The sequence below is a fragment of the Haliotis asinina genome, chromosome 1 (assembly GCF_037392515.1).
Source record: "Haliotis asinina isolate JCU_RB_2024 chromosome 1, JCU_Hal_asi_v2, whole genome shotgun sequence".
NCBI lineage: Eukaryota > Metazoa > Mollusca > Gastropoda > Lepetellida > Haliotidae > Haliotis > Haliotis asinina.
Window position 1 is genome coordinate 40,280,792 of NC_090280.1, and position 21,235 is coordinate 40,302,026.

At 42.1% G+C, this 21,235-nt stretch overlaps 1 protein-coding gene across 2 annotated transcripts in view; it reads left to right on the top strand.

Moving 5' to 3' along the window:
• Nucleotides 1–21,235, top strand: part of LOC137291373 (scavenger receptor cysteine-rich domain-containing group B protein-like) — a 42,862-nt gene that overhangs the window by 6,216 nt on the left and 15,411 nt on the right. The gene's annotated exons all lie outside the window — the stretch shown is intronic.

Consider the following 21,235-nt stretch of genomic DNA (forward strand, 5'->3'; position numbering starts at 1 on the left):
TCATAGTTCGGGATTTCAAATGTTTACCCCTTGTGATGGAATATTCGATACAGTCAAGAAAGACATGCTTGACCGTGACGATTTCATCACAAGGGATGCAGAATGGAGGATCCTCTCCTTTCAATAAGTATTCATGAGCATATCTCGTATGGCCAATACGACATCGCCGCATGATGATCTCTTCAAATCTGGACTGACAACCCAAGTAGGTATAACCAATATAAGGTTTTATTGCATGTAATTTATTAATGCCCACTTGGGTGTCCCACTTCTTCTGCATCAGATCACGGATATAAGATTTAATGGTAGATTTGTAATCAGTGTATGGAATAGAAAGTGGTGTCATAGATTTCTTGAGTGCTGCCTTCGCAGCAAATCGGCCAGTGTATTCCCAGAAATGCCTACGTGGCTTGGTAACCAACAAAAGGCGATGTCGTATTGGCCAGTAGCAAGATCATTATGCAATTCAATAATTTCTATTAAAAGTGGGTGTTTGCAAGAAATATTTTTAATAGCCTGAAGGCAAGAACGAGAGTCCGAACAGATTATATACTGTTTATGTTTGGGGTGTCTTTGAACATATTTAAGAGCTGTTAATATAGCGTTAGCTTCAGCTGTGAAAATAGAGCTGCCATCCGGTAATCTAGAAGACATTGTTCTGGATCCAAGGACAGTGGCACAAACTACTGCGCCACCGTCATTGGACCCATCGGTAAATGTGGCTTTCTAATTGCTATATTTATGTTTTAATTGATTATATTCTTGTTTATATTGTAATTCATTAGTTTCTGACTTCTTAAACTGTGTGAGAGTTAAATCAACTTGTGGCCGCACTAGTTTCCAAGGAGGAGAAGAAAACAAACGCGAAGGAGATATAGTCTCCAGCTCAATGCCAGCACCAGAAAGGAATGGTTTAACCCTATGCCCAAGAGGTGGAACAAGAGAAGATTTCCTAGTATATAAATCCCCATAGTGGGGAATAAAGACACAGTTAAAGGCCGGATTATATTATATACATAATGTAATATATTGTACAGATAATTGTATACGGCGTTGTGAAAGAGATGGTTAATCTGCCTCGACGTAAAGACTGTCCACTGGAGAGGTTCTAAAGGATCCGAGACAAAGTCTAAGACCTTGGTGGTGGACAGAATCTAATAGTTTTAAGTTGCTTTTACAGGCTGCCCCATATACTATGGACCCATAATCAAGCTTTGAGCGGACCAGTGATCTATATATGTGAAGGAGGGTAGCTTGATCACCCCCCCCCCCCCCATTTTGAATTGGAAACAACTTTTAGTAAATCCAGAGCCTTCAAGCAATATGTGGAAGAAAAGTTAAATGGGAGTCGAAAATTATACCCAAGAACTTGGCCTCCTTGACCACTTGATGGGAGTGCCATTTAGAAACAGTTCTGGGTCCTTATGTGGCTTATATTTTCTACAGAAGTGTAGACAATTAGTTTTTGACTCAGAAAATTTAAATCCATTTTCCAGACACCATTTATGTATTTTGTTTAAACACAACTGTAATTGCCGTATATGCATATTTTTACCCCGACAAGAAATATTAAAACCATCCACGAAAAGCGACCCATCAACTGAATCATTTAAAACCTTGGACAAACTGTTAATCTTAATGCAAAACAGTGTGACAGACAAAATACTGCCTAGTGGACCACCCTGATCCTATATTGTAATGATCAGACAGGGTTGAACCCACACGGACCTGAAATTGTCGGTCATTTAAAAAGTTGGATATAGATTGAGGTAAACGACCTCGTAATCCAAAGTCATGTAAATCTTTTAAAATTCCGTGTTTCCATGTTGTGTCATACGCTTTTTCTAAAGACTGACACTGCATGTTGTTTATTAATTATGGCATTTTTCACAAAAGATTCTAAACGCACTAAATGATCGATAGTACTACTGTTTTTACGGAAACCGCATTGTATATGTGTTATTAGGTTATTGGTTTCCAAGAACCAAACAAGTCGATTATTTATCATGCGTTCCATGGTCTTGCAAACACAGCTAGTTAGTGAAATGGGCCTATAATTAGAAGGATTAGTGTGATTACTTCCAGGTTTAGGAATGGGAAAAATAATAGCATCACGCCACGACGAAGGGAATTTTCCACCTGTCCAAATGTTATCAAAAATATATAACAGTGTCTCCAAACATGAGTCTGGCAAGTGTTTCAGGAGTTGATAATGTGTACCATCAGCTCCAGAAGCAGTATCGTGAGCCTGATCAAGAGCAGTGTGGAGTTCATGTATCGAAAATGTTTCATTGTAGTCTTCTCCATTATCTGAAGTGAAATTAATAGGTGTCTTTTCCTGCTGTTTTTGATATTTTTGGAATTCAGGTACATAATTAGATGAGGAAGAGTGTTTGGCCAACGTCTCACCATGTTTATTTGCAATATTTGATTTACTAGTCAATAATTGGTTCCCATCTTTCAGATGATAGATACTAGATTTTGATCCCTCACCCTTGATTTTCTGTATCATATTCCACACCTTTGATATCGGCGTGCACGAATTAATTTTTGAGACATAGTTATGCCAAGATTGGCGTTTACTTTGCTTGAAAGTACACCGAGCGTTGGAGTTCAAAATTTTAAATTTATCTAAATTGTGGATGGTGACGAAAGTAATGTTCGGCTTTCTTCCGTGCCTTCATAGCCTGTTTGCATTTACCTGTAAACCATGGTTTTCGTATGTGAGGAATTGAAGAGGACTTTGGGATACACTCGTCAGCTATAGTGTTTAACTTATCTGAGAAACATTTAATGGCATCAGGAATATCATTCAGGTATAAGTTGTTCAGCACAGAGAATTTCATACAGAGGCAAGTTAGCCTTTTTAAAATTCCATCTTGATGATGGAGGAACGTCAGATGGATTCAAAGGTTTTAGTATTGTTGAGAAATGGTCACCTCCACAGAGGTCGTCATGGACTGACGATTCAAATTCATTCAATAGGTTGGAGTCAGTTAGCTGTATATGTTCCAGGATGTAAATACGTGTTTGAACCGTTATTACAAATGCATAAATCATTGTTTGAAATAAAATCCTCCAACACCTTACCTTTCGTGTTTGTATTCGTGCTACCCCAGAGTGGGTTGTGGCTATTCAAATCGCCCATGATGAAACATGGTTTAGGTAGCTGATCATAGAGAGCCTATAGATCAGTTAGTTGAACAGTTGATGACGGCGGAATGTATAAGGAGCATAAAGTAGAAACAACCTGTTATGTAAGTTGCACTGCAACGACTTGGAGATTTGTTTTAAGTGAAATTGGACTGTGGATAACATTGTTCCTCACCAGGATTGATGATCCACCAGAGGTTCTATCACCCGGAGGAGAAAAACAGTGATACGCATTGAACTGACGGAAGTCAAAATTATCGGTCTGTTTCAGATAAGTTTCCTGGATGCAGAATACTGACGGGTTAAAATCTTGGACTAATACCTGTAAATCATTTAAATTAGTCTTAGTTCCTCTACAATTCCATTGGATGATAAGTGAAGATATCATTTCTGCGGAGGGTGGACGGGAGATCTACCCCTCACTTTCCGTGAGGGCGACAAGCTATGTGTCCTACCATCTCTATGGTCAGACATATCCATGTCCTCAAGAGAGCCAAATTTATTGAAAATCTGGATCTGGTTGTTTGTCCCTTTTGGGGCTTTATTGCTCTGATGCTTTTTGCCCGTTTCACTGTTCGTTTTAGACTTGCTCTTTGCTGGATGTTTCATACTTGAATCTTGTTGGGATAGTTGAGATGATGGTTTCTGTGAATTAGATGGATCCTGCTTTATCCGTCATGCTTTATCCGTGATATCTTTGACTGAAGCTTCCAGGTTGGACATTCCGTAGAAGAAGAAGAAGGAAGGCAACCAGAACAATTAACACATGGTGGAGGATTATCACAAATGTTTGTGTTTTCACACGATCCTGCACACCGATGGCAAGCAGCTTGATTATGGCACGATTTAGAACCGTGGCCATATTTCTGACATCTGTAGCATCTCAAGGAATTAGGGATAAATGTATCCACCCTCAAGTTGCAGTACCCAGCTTTCAATGATTGTGGATGCACGGGGAGACCGAAAGTAAATAGATAAGTGTTAGTGTTTGTGATTTGATCATTCGTTTTGAAAGTGAAACGTTTGACACACGTGACTCTTTGGGAATATAATTCTTTAACAATGTCAGCTTCTGTAATATCAGAGAGGCAACGCCCATTGTCACGGACGATGCCCTTAAAATTATTTAGTGATCTGTGAGGAGAAACCTCAACTGGAATATTGGCTAGAGATTTGGCTGAAAGCAGGATCTGTGATTGGATTTGTTTCCAACACTCGATGAGCAGAGAACCAGATCGCCATTTCTTAATTTCTTTTACCTCACCGACCAAACCTTCAATACCCTTAGCTACAGCAAAGGGGTTTAGCCGTAGAGGACCACCATCAGGTGCTGTCATGACAACGAAACGTGGCCAGTTTTCCTTGTTGATGAGAGCTGTGGGAGTCTCATCCTCCGACGAGAACGAATTATCAGACTCGTGGGAACGTTTTCTGAATGGGGTGCCATGTTAGAAATATATATGATTCACCTTCCTAGCTCCCCACCCACCACGGAGTGTCAACAAGGACGATGCCATATGTCTGTGGATCTCCAACAGACGACACCGGGGATACTAGGAGGGTATACTCAAGCAGGAATAATCTTGAAAAGATAGATCCTACCAGATTGGCCCATGAGCCACCGCCTTCTGGCATAGGACTGTAGGCAAATGAAGAATCGGGCCTTCTACCACCCGTCTAGGTGTACTCAGGGCCAAAGTGGTGTGTTGACCAACAGGAACACGGTTACAAGCTCCCATTGCCCTCAACCACCAGGATCCCCTCCTCCACCGATACAGGCCCGCAACCCACGGCAAACGGGTTGGTGGACCAAATACCCCCCCCCCCCCCCCCCCCGGGTCCACTACGGGGGTGTCGGCGAGCTCTTGGCGTTACCCAGCACCCACCACGAGGAGGTGGCTCGCCACGGGTGTCCCTGAAGGCAAGAAAGAGAGTCGGAGTAAGTTTTACATTGTTTACGTTTAGGGTGTCTTTGAATATATTTAAGAGCTGTTAATATGACGTTAGCTTCTGATGTAAAAATAGAGCTATTATCTGGTAATCTAGAAGATATTGTTCTGGATCTGGACCCATCTGTAAATAAGGATTTATAATTGCTATATTTATGTTTTAATTGATTATATTCTTGTTTGTATTGTAATTCATTAGTTTCTGTTTTTTCAAATGTAGTTAATGTTAGGTCCACTTGGGGCCTAACCAATTGCCAAGGAGGAGAAGAAAGAAGTCGGGAAGGAGCTATATTTTCCAGCTCAATACTAGAAGCTGCAAGAAATGGCTTAATTCTGAGCCCAAGAGGCGGAACAAGGGAAGACGTTTTGTTAAACAAATCCTCATAAAGAGGATTACAGACACAATTAAATGCGGGATTAGACTCATTAGAAGCTAATTTTGTAATGTATTGTAAAGATTGTTTTGTGCGGCGTTGGTTGAGAGAAGGCTCATCAGCTTCGACGTATAGACTGTCGATAGGAGAAGTTCTAAAAAAACCAAGAAAAAGTCTTAAGCCTTGGTGATGGATAAAATCAAGTAGTTTTAGGTGGCTTTGACAGGCTCCACCATATAAGATGTAACCATAATCAAGTTTCGATCGCACGAGTGATCTATATAAGCGAAGGAGGGTAGTCTGATCCCCTCCCCATTTTGAATTAGAAACATCCTCTAATAGATCGAGAGCCTTCAAGCATTTGGCGTTTAGGGACTTGATATGGGGTAAAAAGGTCAAATGTGAATCAAAAATAAGTCCCAAGAACTTAGCCTCCTTGACATCTTTGATAGGGGTACTAAAAAAATAGTTCTGGGTCTTTATGGGGTTTGTATTTACGGCAGACGTGTATACAATTGGTTTTTGATTTGGAACATTTGAAGCCATTTTCAAGACACCACTTATCTATTTAGTTTAAACACAGCTGCAGTTGCCGTTCAGTAGTATGCATATTTTTTCCACGGCAAGAAATATTAAAATCATCCACAAATAACGATTCATCAATTGAATCGTTTAAAAGCTTGGATAAACTGTTGATCTTGATGATCTTGAGTGACAGACAAAATACTGCCTTGCGGAACACCCTGATCCTCATTGTAATGATCAGACAGGAGCATTTGGACATGAAAAAGTAAACAGATACGTATTTGTTTCGATGGTTTCGTTGTTCATCCGAGTTGAAAAGCGCTTGACATAGAGCACACCTTGATCCTTCATTTCTGATGCGATATCAAGGTCCGACATGTCACCAAACAATCGATCAATATCTCTCACGATGCCTTTACTTGTGTTCAAGGTTTTGTGTGCAGAGGCCGTGACCGGAATGCCCACGAAGGATTTAATGTTCATCAGATTTGTTGCTTGCTGCTTTTTCCCGCACTCGACTAGCAGGGCACCCGAACGTGAGCGTCTTGAATACCTTTGAATACAGCAAAGGTGTTCAACTTCAACGGTGTCTTGTCAGGAGTCTCGATCACAATGAAACGCGGCCAATACTCAATCGATGCAGACGGTCTATGGTCAGTATCAAAAGTGTCAATAAGTGGACGTTTCGTTTTTTTTGTTGGAGTTTCATAAGCCATATTTAGTGTAATATGGTTCATCATCCAAACTCCCCACCCACCACGGAGTATCACAAGGACAATGCTCAAGCAAGCGGGCCTCCAGCTTGCAGCACCAAGGATACCCGGATGATATACTCCAGCAGAAGAATTATAAATAATTAATCTACCAGATTGGCCCATGAGCCACCATGGGCATAAGACTCTAGGCAAAAGTTCAGAACTTCAAAAATGCATTTTAAAATCAGAAAAGCTCAATGAACAAATATGCCAAGACCGAAAGTAAAAGTCCAAATAAAATTTGTGCAATGACACACACATACATACATATATATACTCCATGTATACTCCACGGAGTTCATATCGTGACAATCATTTACTACAATATCAGCGGCAAGTGTTTTCATATAGCTATAGCGGTCGAGTTTCTACAAGGTCATTACCAAGAATAAGAACACACAAAACAACAACCAAAACAAACCCCAAAACAAATAAAGAAATAAAACACACGCACATACACACATTTGCACGATACAACTGTATACAAATGTGTGTGTGAGTATATATATATATATAATGTGTGTGTGAGTGTATATATATATATATAATGTGTGTGTGAGTGTATATATATATATAATGTGTGAGTGAGTGTATATATATATAATGTGTGTGTGAGTGTATATATATATATAATGTGTGTGTGAGTGTATATATATATAATGTGTGTGTGAGTGTATATATACATATAATGTGTGTGTGAGTGTATATATATATAATGTGTGTGTGAGTGTATATATATATATAATGTGTGTGTGAGTGTATATATATATATAATGTGTGTGTGAGTGTATATATATATATATAATGTGTGTGTGAGTGTATATATATATATATAATGTGTGTGTGAGTGTATATATATATATAATGTGTGTGTGAGTGTACATATATATATATAATGTGTGTGTGAGTGTATATATATATATAATGTGTGTGTGAGTGTACATATATATATAATGTGTGTGTGAGTGTATATATATATAATGTGTGTGTGAGTGTATATATATATATAATGTGTGTGTGAGTGTATATATATATACATATAATGTGTGTGTGAGTGTATATATATATATTGTGTGTGTGAGTGTATATATATATATTTAATGTGTGTGTGAGTGTATATATATATATATAATGTGTGTGTGAGTGTATATATATATATATAATGTGTGTGTGAGTGTATATATATATAATGTGTGTGTGAGTGTATATATATATATAATGTGTGTGTGAGTGTATATATATATATAATGTGTGTGTGAGTGTATATATATATATAGTGTGTGTGTGAGTGTATATATATATATAATGTGTGTGTGAGTGTATATATATATAATGTGTGTGTGAGTGTATATGTATATATATAATGTGTGTGTGAGTGTATATATATACACATATATAATGTGTGTGTGAGTGTATATATATATAATGTGTGTGTGAGTGTATATATATATATAATGTGTGTGTGAGTGTATATATATAATGTGTGTGTGAGTGTATATATATATAATGTGTGTGTGAGTGTATATATACATATAATGTGTGTGTGAGTGTATATATATATAATGTGTGTGTGAGTGTATATATATATATAATGTGTGTGTGAGTGTATATATATATATAATGTGTGTGTGAGTGTATATATGTATATATAATGTGTGTGTGAGTGTATATATATATATAATGTGTGTGTGAGTGTATATATATATAATGTGTGTGTGAATGTATATATATATACTGTGTGTGTGAGTGTATATATATATATATATAATGTGTGTGTGAGTGTATATATATATAATGTGTGTGTGAGTGTATATATATATATAATGTGTGTGTGAGTGTATATATATATATAATGTGTGTGTGAGTGTATATATATATATAATGTGTGTGTGAGTGTATATATATATATAATGTGTGTGTGAGTGTATATATATATATAATGTGTGTGTGAGTGTATATATATATATAATGTGTGTGAGTGTATATATATATATATATATATATAATGTGTGTGTGAGTGTATATATATATATAATGTGTGTGTGAGTGTATATATATATATAATGTGTGTGTGAGTGTATATATATATATATAATGTGTGTGTGAGTGTATATATATATATAATGTGTGTGTGAGTGTATATATATATATAATGTGTGTGTGAGTGTATATATATATATAATGTGTGTGTGAGTGTATATATATATAATGTGTGTGTGAGTGTATATATATATATATAATGTGTGTGTGAGTGTATATATATATATATATATAATGTGTGTGTGAGTGTATATATATATATAATGTGTGTGTGAGTGTATATATATATATATAATGTGTGTGTGAGTGTATATATATATAATGTGTGTGTGAGTGTATATATATATATAATGTGTGTGTGAGTGTATATATATATATATATATATATAATGTGTGTGTGAGTGTATATATATATAATGTGTGTGTGAGTGTATATATATATATAATGTGTGTGTGAGTGTATATATATATATAATGTGTGTGTGAGTGTATATATATATATAATGTGTGTGTGAGTGTATATATATATATAATGTGTGTGTGAGTGTATATATATATATATACACTCACACACACATGTATACAGTAATAATGATAACTGAAGAAAAACAGGTTTAAGGCGTCATTAACAAAAGGATTGCATCCACTACACATGTTTACAATATTTTGAACAAACCTGAAAGTATCACGTCCATGACGTAAATTTCACTTTCAGTTTCCAGACTGTCAACTGAATTTCAAACTATTGTTTGTTAATACCAAAACTGACAGTTGTTTTTGCATGCACACAGATAGTCTAAACATATTTGTAAAGTTTAGTTAAGGACATTATGGAATGTTTGGGCAAAGCAGCAGGATAAGATATATTTTATACACAAATGGCGTCATTTTACCTTTTACGGGCGAGCATCTAAGCTAAAAAAAATCACAGAACCCCCGGTCAATTCGGCGACTAACGGCATCAGGTGGTCAGACTCGCTGACTTGGTTGTCATCGTTTCCCAGTTGCACAGATCGATGCTCATACTGTTGATCACTGAATTGTCTGGACCAGACTCAATTACTTACAGACAACCGCCATATGGCTGGAATATTGCTGAGTGTGGCATAAACCTTTACTCACTCAACATGATAACACACAGCTGATGTGACTGTGCCATCGTAGTTCAAGCGTTAGTATCTTGTATGTCTTCCAGATATCTAGATCTCATCAATGGGAAAAACCCTTTTGTCTACAGACGTGTACTTCAACTTCCCCAGACGAAATATACGCTAGAGTAGTATATACAATGGGGGTTTTGGCTCACTTTCAAGAAATGTCTCTACAAAGCCTTATTTACTAAATAAGGCTTTGGTTGGGGTCTTAGCTCTTGCTACTATTACCCCTACTACAAAAAGGTTGGGTGCCTATGTCACGTTTACCGTGTGTTGGTAGGAGGTAACACTGTGCCGTACGGTACGATCAATAATTCTTCTCTTACAAAACCCCTACCCGGCCCATCCCTCAAGTAGTACAAGTTAGGTTCGTCGGCTTTCATATCCACTTTATCTATGTTGTAAGTTTTGACTGACCATATAGGATCGGTGGCTCGCTTACGGCTATCGCCCTCGTGTTCCCCTACTACTTAACGTCTGTGCCTATGTCATGTTTATATCGATGAAACAGTTTAACGTGAACCGCCTACGATCTCTTTGGTGTTCATAATAAAGGCTTGCTGGGCTTTTTGTATCCCCTGTTCTATGTACTTTTTTTTCTCGTCCTCGCTGATAGCAGACTTACGAGACTTGGATCGAATATCTTGTTTCATTCCGTTATATTTTTTGAGTTCAGAGAGGATTGAACGAAACTCCTCTTCTGAGATCTTACTGTCAGAGAGTGCCGTGGAAATGCGCTCACTCACTGTGTTCAGCTTTGCTTCGGCCAGAACCCTGATCTCGTCGTGTTTCAATGCCTTACGATTAAGTCTGCGTGATACTAACTTAAGCGCCAATCCTGCCAACCCTGCCACCCCTGCCGTTATTTCAATACCTAGCACTATAGGTGCAGCCACGATGGTAGCCAACAACCCAACACCTGCCGCCCCTAGTCCCATGCTGGTTGCCATAAGGGTAGTGTCAGCCCCGTCCACGATATTGAAAGCTCTATTATACTTTTTACATAGTGCTTTCCGCGTGTCATGGTCTTGTTCTAGTTGACGTTTCACATCACATAACTGCCTCAAGCGGAACCCATCTACGGTTTCCAGCGTCTTCGCTACTTCCTCTACGACTGGGTACAGACCCATCCTATAATGTATATTTTGAAAGATATTTTAATTGGGTTTCAGTTAAAAATCTATCAATGAATTTAAAGTCTACAAGTTCTAGACTACTAGTCAGGGCAATAGGTGAGAGGCTAATAGAATTTCCTGTTGTAATAGAAACCCCACGGAGGCTTATTAAGTGGTTGATAGGACCCGTGGTATCCCGTTGTATAACAATACGACAATATTGGTTTATATAAGACCAGCGTATTGACACCCCGGGTAAAATTTGGTGTACTATTAGAGGGGTTCCATGGAATAAAGACGTAAAGAAGACTTCGATGATGAGGGTGAAAGGGGAGGATATTCTATCAAGATTACTGCTAAATGTTAATTTATTGTGTGGATAAGCACTTAACCCCTTTTTTTCGTAACCAGTAGATGGCATGTGTACTAATGTATTCTCCGGAATGAAATCCCCGGCCCAGATACCGTTGTTCTTAATCTTAGAGACAACCCCATTATTTAATGTGATATAAGGTGAGGTGAATGTTAAGTTGATCAGCCATTTGGGCTCTTTTAAATCTGGTAACGGCACCCGTCTGTACACGTTGTCTTTGAAGTGCAGGATGTATAAATTCATCTTCCTCACCAGGCTGATCGAATCCCTCCGTATCTCCTAGGTCGTTAAGCGTAGTATTGGGGCGATGACTGGTCATTATTATACTATTACGATATAATTTCCAACTGGTTTTTTGATAATAATTCAGGGGTTAACTTCATACCCATGAAGTGTATGTTGTCAGGCAGGAAGATCTTGGTTAGTGATATCTTGTTTTCCACGATCACGTTGACCCCCTCCATACTGGTGTCGGCTCCAACACCCACCCGCACGTAAACGTTGCAAACTTGATACTGGTGTCGTTTCACCCACCCGAGTTTGATCCCCTTCACGATCTCGACATCATTCACCGATGGTTCCCCTAGGTAGACTTTGATGATCAGTGTTGAGTTTGCCGGTAGACTCTCTAGTATCTTGACCACGCCTTCGAATTCAGACACCAACTGCAATGTCACGTTTTGTATGGTCAGTTTACTCGATAGCATGTGGGCTGCCATAGTGTTGACTGGGCTGACGACTACGCTACGTCTCTGAGTTGGGACGTAAGCCACGAGCAGGGTTCCATTGTTCACGACTTTGTTTAGGTGGTTGTCTTTGTTATCCGTGAACACGTAGGGAGAGACGAGTCTAATATTGAGAAACCAGTCGTCGTTATTGGGTAACAACACCCACTTGTCATCTTCGGTGAAGACGAGCATATATGGTTTGTTTTGGACGACGGTAGTGCTCTCAATATCGTCTAAGTCGAACAGTTTACCCCCGAACGATGGGTATATTATCCAATTATTATCACCGGTGTTGACAAGGGCGTACTTAGTGTTGACTGTTGCTCTTGTGGTATCTACTATATCACTTAGGGTTCCACCGGAGGGGATTTCAACGCGTTTGTAAATGTTGTTTTTCAGTTGCAAGGCGTACGATTTACCATCTACTCCGGGAGCGTCGAAACCGCGCGTGTCTCCGAGGTCGGAGATCCCGATATTGACGCATTTTTTCACTCCGGGCCCTTGTGCGCTGGTCATTTTACATGAAGCGTTAAGCTGAGGTATCCTATATTTACAGGATTATGATTTATATCTAACACCGATATTGTCAGCTCAGGTATGTTGCCCTGGGTTAATCTCTTATACTGCCGTGGTGAAAACGACTCGGTTCTACCGTCGTTGTATTTCTCAGTTTTCACCGGCACTGCTCTCAGTATAGTGGAAGGGTGACCTCCTTGAATGTTGTACGTTGTGCTCACCTGATCGAGATGAATGTACAGCTCTCGGTACGGTACTAGGTCGGGTAACTTCGTGCCTGTGACGGTTGTTGTTGGTTTTATCTCGTCAGGAGACATACCGAGTATCCTCGCTAATGGTCGGCCGAGCCTCAAGGGGTTTCTTCCGTTGTTGATTAACACCACTGTACCGTTTGAGTCGTTCATCTTGAGTTCGGCTCCCAGGGGTTTGAAGACCTCATCGTTTAGAGAGCACACGCTGTAGTAGCCGTCAGTTATCTGACTGCGAGTTCCACTGACGAACAGCTTATTGTTGCTGGCGTTGATGTTAGTCCATTGCGGTAGGTAGGTGATATCGCAGAGTGCGACTTCGAGTTGACCTGACGTGTTATCGATCGCGTGCGTCAGCTGAACGGCCTCACCGCTCGTTATTCCTGGAAGTGTTATGTACATATTATAATATATAATTTATATATTATAATATGGATTTAGCACACTTGAAAATCGTGGTGAATGCAGATGGTACGGGGTTTAAAACAACCTTTATTAATATCTTTGAAAACTATGTCGTGTCCGTTAATAACGCGCAGGCGGTGGTAAACTGGAATCAAAACCCAATGCAGTTTTGGCAGAACCAACTCAACTTTGCTGTGTGGTGTGCGACGACAGGGTCGGGTGTGACACCAGACTACGGTATAGACGAACTGAGTAAGGCGGTTATTTTGTTTCATATTTATTATCAAACGAGACGAATATTGAAGGAAATAAGTGCTCCTCTTCCCCATGATAAAGCGTGGAGTATGACGAATAACCCCTATGATAAACGCGCTTATGAACGTGTTTGTGGGGAGTTTGAGATTCCAACGAATAAAGACTTTCGCCTTCCTGGTGTGAACCATGGTCTCGGTATAGTTCTTGTGTACTTCTACAGGTCTGGAACATATTATGCCGGTTCTAAAGATGGTTCATACAACCCAAACCGTCATACATTTACAGGCCCCACAACGAATGAAAAGATCCATGTCAGCTGTATAAAGCAAACCAATCCTGATGCAGCCACAGCCTGGACTAAAATGATCTCAAAAACATCGAAAGAATTCACTCGTGCTGGTACAATACGCTTGAACGACTCGATTCGAACGTACGTGTGGGCGCTGTTGGGTGCGCAGTCGATGACGCGTTCCAACATCCTCGGTAAGGGAACTGCTTACGACGCTCAGAAACAGTTCGTTTCCAACGTTGAGGATGCTATCAATTCTCCAGTTGATCTCCCGAGGGCCATCGACCGTTACCAAAACGTGTTAGAATACGCCAGATCGAAAGTCAATTACGTGTTTGGCGTGGGGCTGTACATGGCTCCGAGTGATATGCAACTGAGAGTAAAAAAAGTGGTGGGTTATAACAACAAAATAGTCATAGCCACGGCGGATCAAAAGTTGGGTATCAACCCCGATATTAACACCCCCTATATCCCACACATCCCACCACGTGAAACGGGTATAGTGGCGCCGCCCCCAGAGCCTAAAGTTCATGTGCCCCCCACACACCCCCATATACATGTGGGGGTACCCCCCTATCAGCAGCATATTGATAATAAAACGGCCCTGGTGGTTGGTGGGGTAACTTTGGGACTTATTTGGTTAAAGATTTCTTAGCCGCTACGTACACCAGACCCACCACGGCGACGATGGCTGCCCACATGTTTTGACTGAGCCACATGGCAGTTTTAGCCAGAGCGCCCAACAACCACGAGACGATGCTACCCAGGATGCCGGGAAGGGCTTCGGCGGCTTTACCAGCCAGTTTAGCTAGGCCTTCCCCGAGTTTTTTTATCCAGTCTTTAACCCCGCCGCCTGTGGGAGTTCCCCCGCCGCCTGCAGGCCCAACAGGGGTACCCCCTGTCAGTGACACCACCAGTGTTGATATGATGAAACCCAATGCAGTCAGAATGCTGGCGATGGTGATCCCTTGCTCCCGGAACAATATCCGAATCCTGTCTGCTAACGTGGTGTCTCGGTAGAGGACTTGGTTGACGGTTTCCCGTATACGGTTGACCTGGGATCGAAGCTTTTCTTTGAAGGAGGATGCTGTCTCCAGCCAGGTCTGCCTTTCCTCTTCCAAATTACGTATTTGTCCCTCGATGTGGGCTTTCAGAGCCTCGTCATCAGTTTCACCGAGTTTTTCTTTTCATAGGCGATGTTGTCGTCTATCTCACTCATTTTGGCCGTGCTTTTCGCGAGATGTCCGCGAATGGTTTGCATCGTCAGATCCAACCCCCGCAGTTCCCGAACGGTAAATTCGAGCCCCGGGAAGGGTTTGTTCTCGTAGTCGGCCAACACTTTTTTAATATCATAAGTCATGTTTTGATCTGATATGGCGTCCCTGATACCTTCCAGACCTTGAACTAACTTCGGAGGATACTGCTTAGGTCGCGCGCCACCGTAATCTATGAAGCCTAGTTCATCGCGGATAAAGTCATTCCCATGTTTACCGGCCAATGTTGATAAAGCAAGCGGTTCTCTAGTGCGTTTATTCATGAGATCGATCTCCGGGCGAGACTTCAAACGCAGCGTGCCATTGCTGAGGGTAAAATCGGAATAGTTCCTTCCCAACGGCTTGAGTTTGGATTTATTTTCAACTGCGTTGTAATAATCGTCGACGGCGCCTTTAAGGAGCTCATCACCTTGCGAGAATGAGGTCTCCTGGTCATCATTGAATGCCTGGGCACTATCGTCCCACATATCATCCATAGGTATGTCTTCATCCATTAGTATTAAAAATATATTTCATTTATATAACAATGTACGGTAGAAAATTAGATCCTTTCAGAAGATTGAGAGAGCCATTAGGCGCCAGAGCCGTGCGACAGTCGGTGACCATCACCAACAATCCCAGCAAGATAGACCAGAATCAAACTCTGCTGGTTAGATTTCCAAACCTTGGTGAGAATGACCTCATTGTACCAGGCACTGTTCGACTGGCGTTCAATATCACGTTGACCTCCGACAACGACAAACGCGAGCTAGTGCGGAACGTGGGGCGAGCCATCATCAAGAAAACGACCGTCAAGATCAGCGGTAACGAGGTGCTGAGCATCGACGACAGCGACGTGTTTCACTGCTACAGGGATCTCTGGAAAAGCGAGGGAGAACGAGTCAATGATGTGTACCAGGGTATCAGCAAATCAACCCGGGCGCGCATAGGGTATGTCTTCACGCAAGACCAGCAAGACAAGCTATCGGACGGTGAAAAGGCCATCGCTTGAGCATACGGGAATCGATTCTGCATGCCGCTCGACTTCGAGTTGCTCACGGGACACGCGCCATTTTACCAGGCCCCGCTGGGTGATAGGCTCGAATACGACCTCACGTTTAACGACTATAGCTAAGTAGTGCGTACGCCGAATGGTGATGAGGCCAGTTATGCCATAGACAACATCTCTCTGGAGTTCGACATGGTCACTAGCCCGGAGCTGGCCAGGCAGGTTCGAAGCCAGTACTCTGGGAAGATGGCTATCCTGTACGATCGCGTACTGAGGCATAGATCAGTCGTGCGAGATAAGAGCGACACTGTGTGGAATATCAACCTGAACGTGCCGGCGCGATCGATGAAAGGTATCCTGGTCGTCCCCGTGGAGTATTACGATCCATTCCGGAGGGACAGCGAGAAGTTTTTCAACCCCGAGATTGAAAAGGTGGAAGTTACCATCGAGGGCGTGCCCAACCAGCTGTTCAGTCATGGTATGAGACCACACCAGCAGTGGGATGAGATAAAAAAGCTACCAGTGGGGGATTACATAACAAAGGACCTGGACCTCGGCTCCGTGCAGATCGGTGAATACCTGACCACCAAGTACGCCCTATGGTTGGACATGCGATCCACGGATGATGATAAACTGCACGGTAGCGGGCGCCGTATAGATAACGGCAGCGAAGGGATAACCATCCAGATTACTAAGAAGGCTCAACCCGCTGGTAAGTTGAAATTATATCTGTACGTTATTATGGACGCGCAACTTAATATAGACAATGGGAGATTCGTGCAAGCCATCTACTGATGGGGGAGACCCCCACACCCCCCGGGGGTACCCACAACTACCCACTGACCCACACTGCGCTATAGTGTGCGGGCAGACTGGCTGTGGGAAGACCGTTTTCGTGTTGGATATGTTGGAGGGTTACTACAAGGATGTGTTCGATAACATCGTTATCATGTGCCCTACTCTGAGTATGAATAAAACGTACGCGCGACCTTGGGTGATGACGGACCCGGACGTACACAAAATCGACCCTGGAACACGCCTGCAGGACTGGTTGAAAGCTCTTCACGAGAAATTTAAAGGGGAACCGACGCTGTTTATACTGGACGACTGCAGCGCTAATCGCGAGATAACAAAAAAGAGAGACATGCTATCGTACCTGGCCTTCTCCGGCCGGCATGCAAATCACAGCGTCTGGGTGCTAACGCAGAAGTTCAACTCGGTGTTGAAAGACCTCAGGGAGCAGACGCGATGGGTGGCCTTATTTCACTGCAAGGACAGGGATTCGTTCGAGGAATGTTTGAGAGAGAACGATGTGATGAGTAAATTAGAACGGGAACGGGTGAAGAAACAGCTCGCTGAAACTAAACACGCTAAGCTCGTTCTAAAAACCGACCAACCAGTAGCATATATAGTATGCTAAGCAAAGCTAAGCAAAGCTAAGCAAAGCTAAGCAAAGCTAAGCATATAGCTATGATATTTGAAGTATTTGTCGTGTGCAACTTAACCTTCATTTCACTGTGTTTTGTCTGCATCGGGTATTATATAGTTAAAACTAAATCTTACTTGTTATATTATAAGATGGAGTGTGAGGAATTGCTCGAACAGTTGGGGGGTACCCCCAGTGGGGGTGTGGGGGATTCCCCCAAGCGAGAGAAACTGGTGGCGTTGGCTGTTGGCGGCAAAGCCAAACATTACTTTGGAGACTACACTCCGGATAAAATTCACAAAATGTCAGCCGAAGAAATCGATAAGCTGTACGCTAGATACGAGTCCCGGCTCGGAGCAGAAATGACAAAGACAATAGGATCGGCTATGACCCAGATATACACCGGTATTGTATCACACTTCCTTCCCATTCCACCAGAGCGCCGACTTTACCTGTGGGAGGACCTAGATAAAGACCCTTTTATCGAACACGCCGTGAGCTCTATCAGCTGCGGGCTGTACCACAAATATGGTATGTTGTTGGCTCCAGTGACGGCGGCGATTATCACAGCAAAACATTGTCAATTTGAGAGAAAGAATAATAATAATAGTATAGATGGCCGAGGTGACGGAAGTGACACAGGAACCAGTGAGGGAAACCCCTCCCGAGGTGAGGGAAGTGACCCCTTCACAAACAGTAACCAGGCAGAAGAATCCTAAGAGAGTAGCTGCCGGTAAAAAACGGTGGTGTAACCAACATAAAGTGACCAACCCCCGACTGTTGTTGGCTGTAGGTGTAACTGCTGCCTTAGCTATCTCGTGGTTATATACACGTGAGGGACGTGAGGTGGTACCTGAGGTGGTAACCCCCACTGTTGGGGGTGTGGGGGGTACCCCCACCGTCCACCCGCATATCATGTTATAATTTTAATATTTTATATCATATACATAATGTCTGAGGGGAAAACGTTCGTCAACGACGCATACCACGCCACAGTGGTCGCCAGTCTAGCCGTAGGGTACGCTCGGTTGACTAAAATGGTGCTTAAACAACCAACTATCAAGCTAGATTTCAACCTGCAGGATATGGGTATGCTCATAATGAACCTTGGTATGGCGATGGCCACAAAAGACATCCTAGTAAAACAAGGAATAATACCTGATAATATAATGAAATAAATATAGGATGGCCACGATAGCTATGATGGTCGGTGGGGCGTTAGTGAATGCCCTGGCATTTTCCGGGAGTAATTTCCTCTTCTCGAAACTACGAGATGATCACGCGGCTGAAATACAGGAAGAAAGGAAGCGACACGATCTCGCTACTGAGAAATTACAAAGAGCACAGGCCGAGTACGCTAAAAAACGCCTCCAGAGGATCGATTTTATTAACGAACAACTCCAGCGTGAAAACCATGCCGTTCAAACATTCAACGATGTCGATGAAGCAATGAAAGAATACTACCTACTAACTGGTAAACAATTGGAACCGCTCAATAAACCCACACTCGCTCAGTACTACACACCATCCAAGGGACAAATGAATCGTGAACTGGGCTTCATAGTGTTGGGTATAGCAGCTACTGCGTTGGTTGCGAAGCAATTAAATTAAAATACCTATATAAGTAAACATGAGACCCGCTCCATACCGATGCGAATACATACTTATGGGGAAGACCGAGGCCTGTGGTAGGAAATGCAGGAATCAGGGGTTCTGTTGTTTCCATATGGGAAGTCCTAACTACACGTGTTCTGTGTGTGGTATCGGGGTTAAAGGACACTACTGTCTATGTAAAGCTCACGGAGCGAACGTAGTCAGACATCAACTCATCCACGAGAATAAAAAAGGCTACATAAAAGAACGTAGGCGACTGCTCAAGATAGACTCCAGTGCGTGAAAGGGTTACCTCCCTTTACTGTGAAGCAATTAGACAGTGGTTCTCTTAGGTGTAAACACTATGTCTACTGTACGCGAGCTGAAGCGGGTCGCAAAACAGAGAGGTGTGATCGGGTATTCTCGAATGCGGAAGTCAGCATTGTTGAGATTATTAGGTTTAGAAGCCCCTCCTACGGTAACACAATTAAAAGCTCAAGCAAAACAGCTTGGATACACGGGTTATTCAAACCTGGGGAGAGCCGGGTTAACCGCATTGTTATCACATGCCCCCGTAGCAAAACCTCCCACTGTAAAACAACTGAAAGCCGAGGCACACGATTTGGGTTTAGGCGGGTATTCCCGTATGAGAAAACCACAGCTTGTAGAATTATTACGACAGAATAGAGCTATTGACCTACAGTTCGTGCGCACTGAGGGCGCTGTAGGCAACTATTTGAGAGGTTGGCGCATGCACGTTGATAGAAACATAGACATTACAGATATCAAGCCTCTGATAGCTGATAAGGTCAACCAGGAATTAAATAACCTAGGAAGTATCAAGTTTCAGATCACAGTGAAAATGTCACTCGATAAGCAGGTTGGGAGTACCACTGAGTATGTTCAGCCTTACTTCCGAGGTCAACAAGAGGTCGTCACACATACAGAGACCATTGATGCATCAATCGATACCAGTTTTCAGCAGATACGAGAATACCTAGAACGCTACACACACTTGGGGTCCGGGTGGGCTGTAGATAAAATCGATAATGTCTATCTAGACATAGCTAACTACGTGCCGTTCAGAGGTGGGTCATACCTAGCCTTGCCTCCCTACTATAGGAACAAACATGCCATAGTAAACGTTAAGAAAAGAGGAAACGATTGCCTGAGGTTAGCTATCAGGTCAGCCTTATTTCCAGCTGGCGCTAATTCAGATAGGCTTTCTAGCTATCCCCAAGACGATGGGCTCAACTGGGATGGTATAGATGAACCCACCCCCATATCCCAGATCACTAAAGTAGAAAAACAGAATAATCTGGCTATAAATGTCTTTGGGCACGAAGGTAACACAACAATAGTACACAGGGTCAGCCCGGTGAAGGATCGCCAAGTTATCAATATATTCATGATCCAGCGAGGTGACAAGTATCACTACACATGGATAAAACACTTTAGCAGGCTGTTGTATGACCAATCGGCACACAGAGAAAAGACCCACTTCTGTGAACGATGCCTACATGGCTTCACCCGAGCTGATTTATTAGAATCCCACCGGGATGATTGTCAAGGTGTGGGGCAGACGGCCATACGAGTCGACATGCCTAAGGAAGGTGATAATATCCTAAAATTCAGTAACCACAAGAACCAAATGTCTGTGCCTTATATCATATACGCCGACTTCGAAGCCTTAGTGGCTGCCGCCGGCGAGGCTCCCAGTGGTAGCTTCACCCACAAAACACAAGAGCATAAAGCCTGTTCGTTTGGATACATTGTCGTCCGTTGTGACGGGGAAACGAAAGCTCCGGTAGTGTATAGGGGCCCTGACGCGGCTGAAAGGTTTCTAAAGTGTTTGCAGGAGGAAGAAAAAATTATTAGGAATGCATTGTATAGAATCGCTCCCATGCGTATGACCCGAGTTGACAGGCTAGCTCACGCTAGTAGCACTAACTGTCACGTGTGTGACTCACCACTTAACGGTGATTCGGTGAGAGATCACTGTCACATAGCTGGTAAGTATAGAGGCGCCGCTCACAGCGCGTGCAACCTCAAGCTTAAAATCAACCCTAAGACAA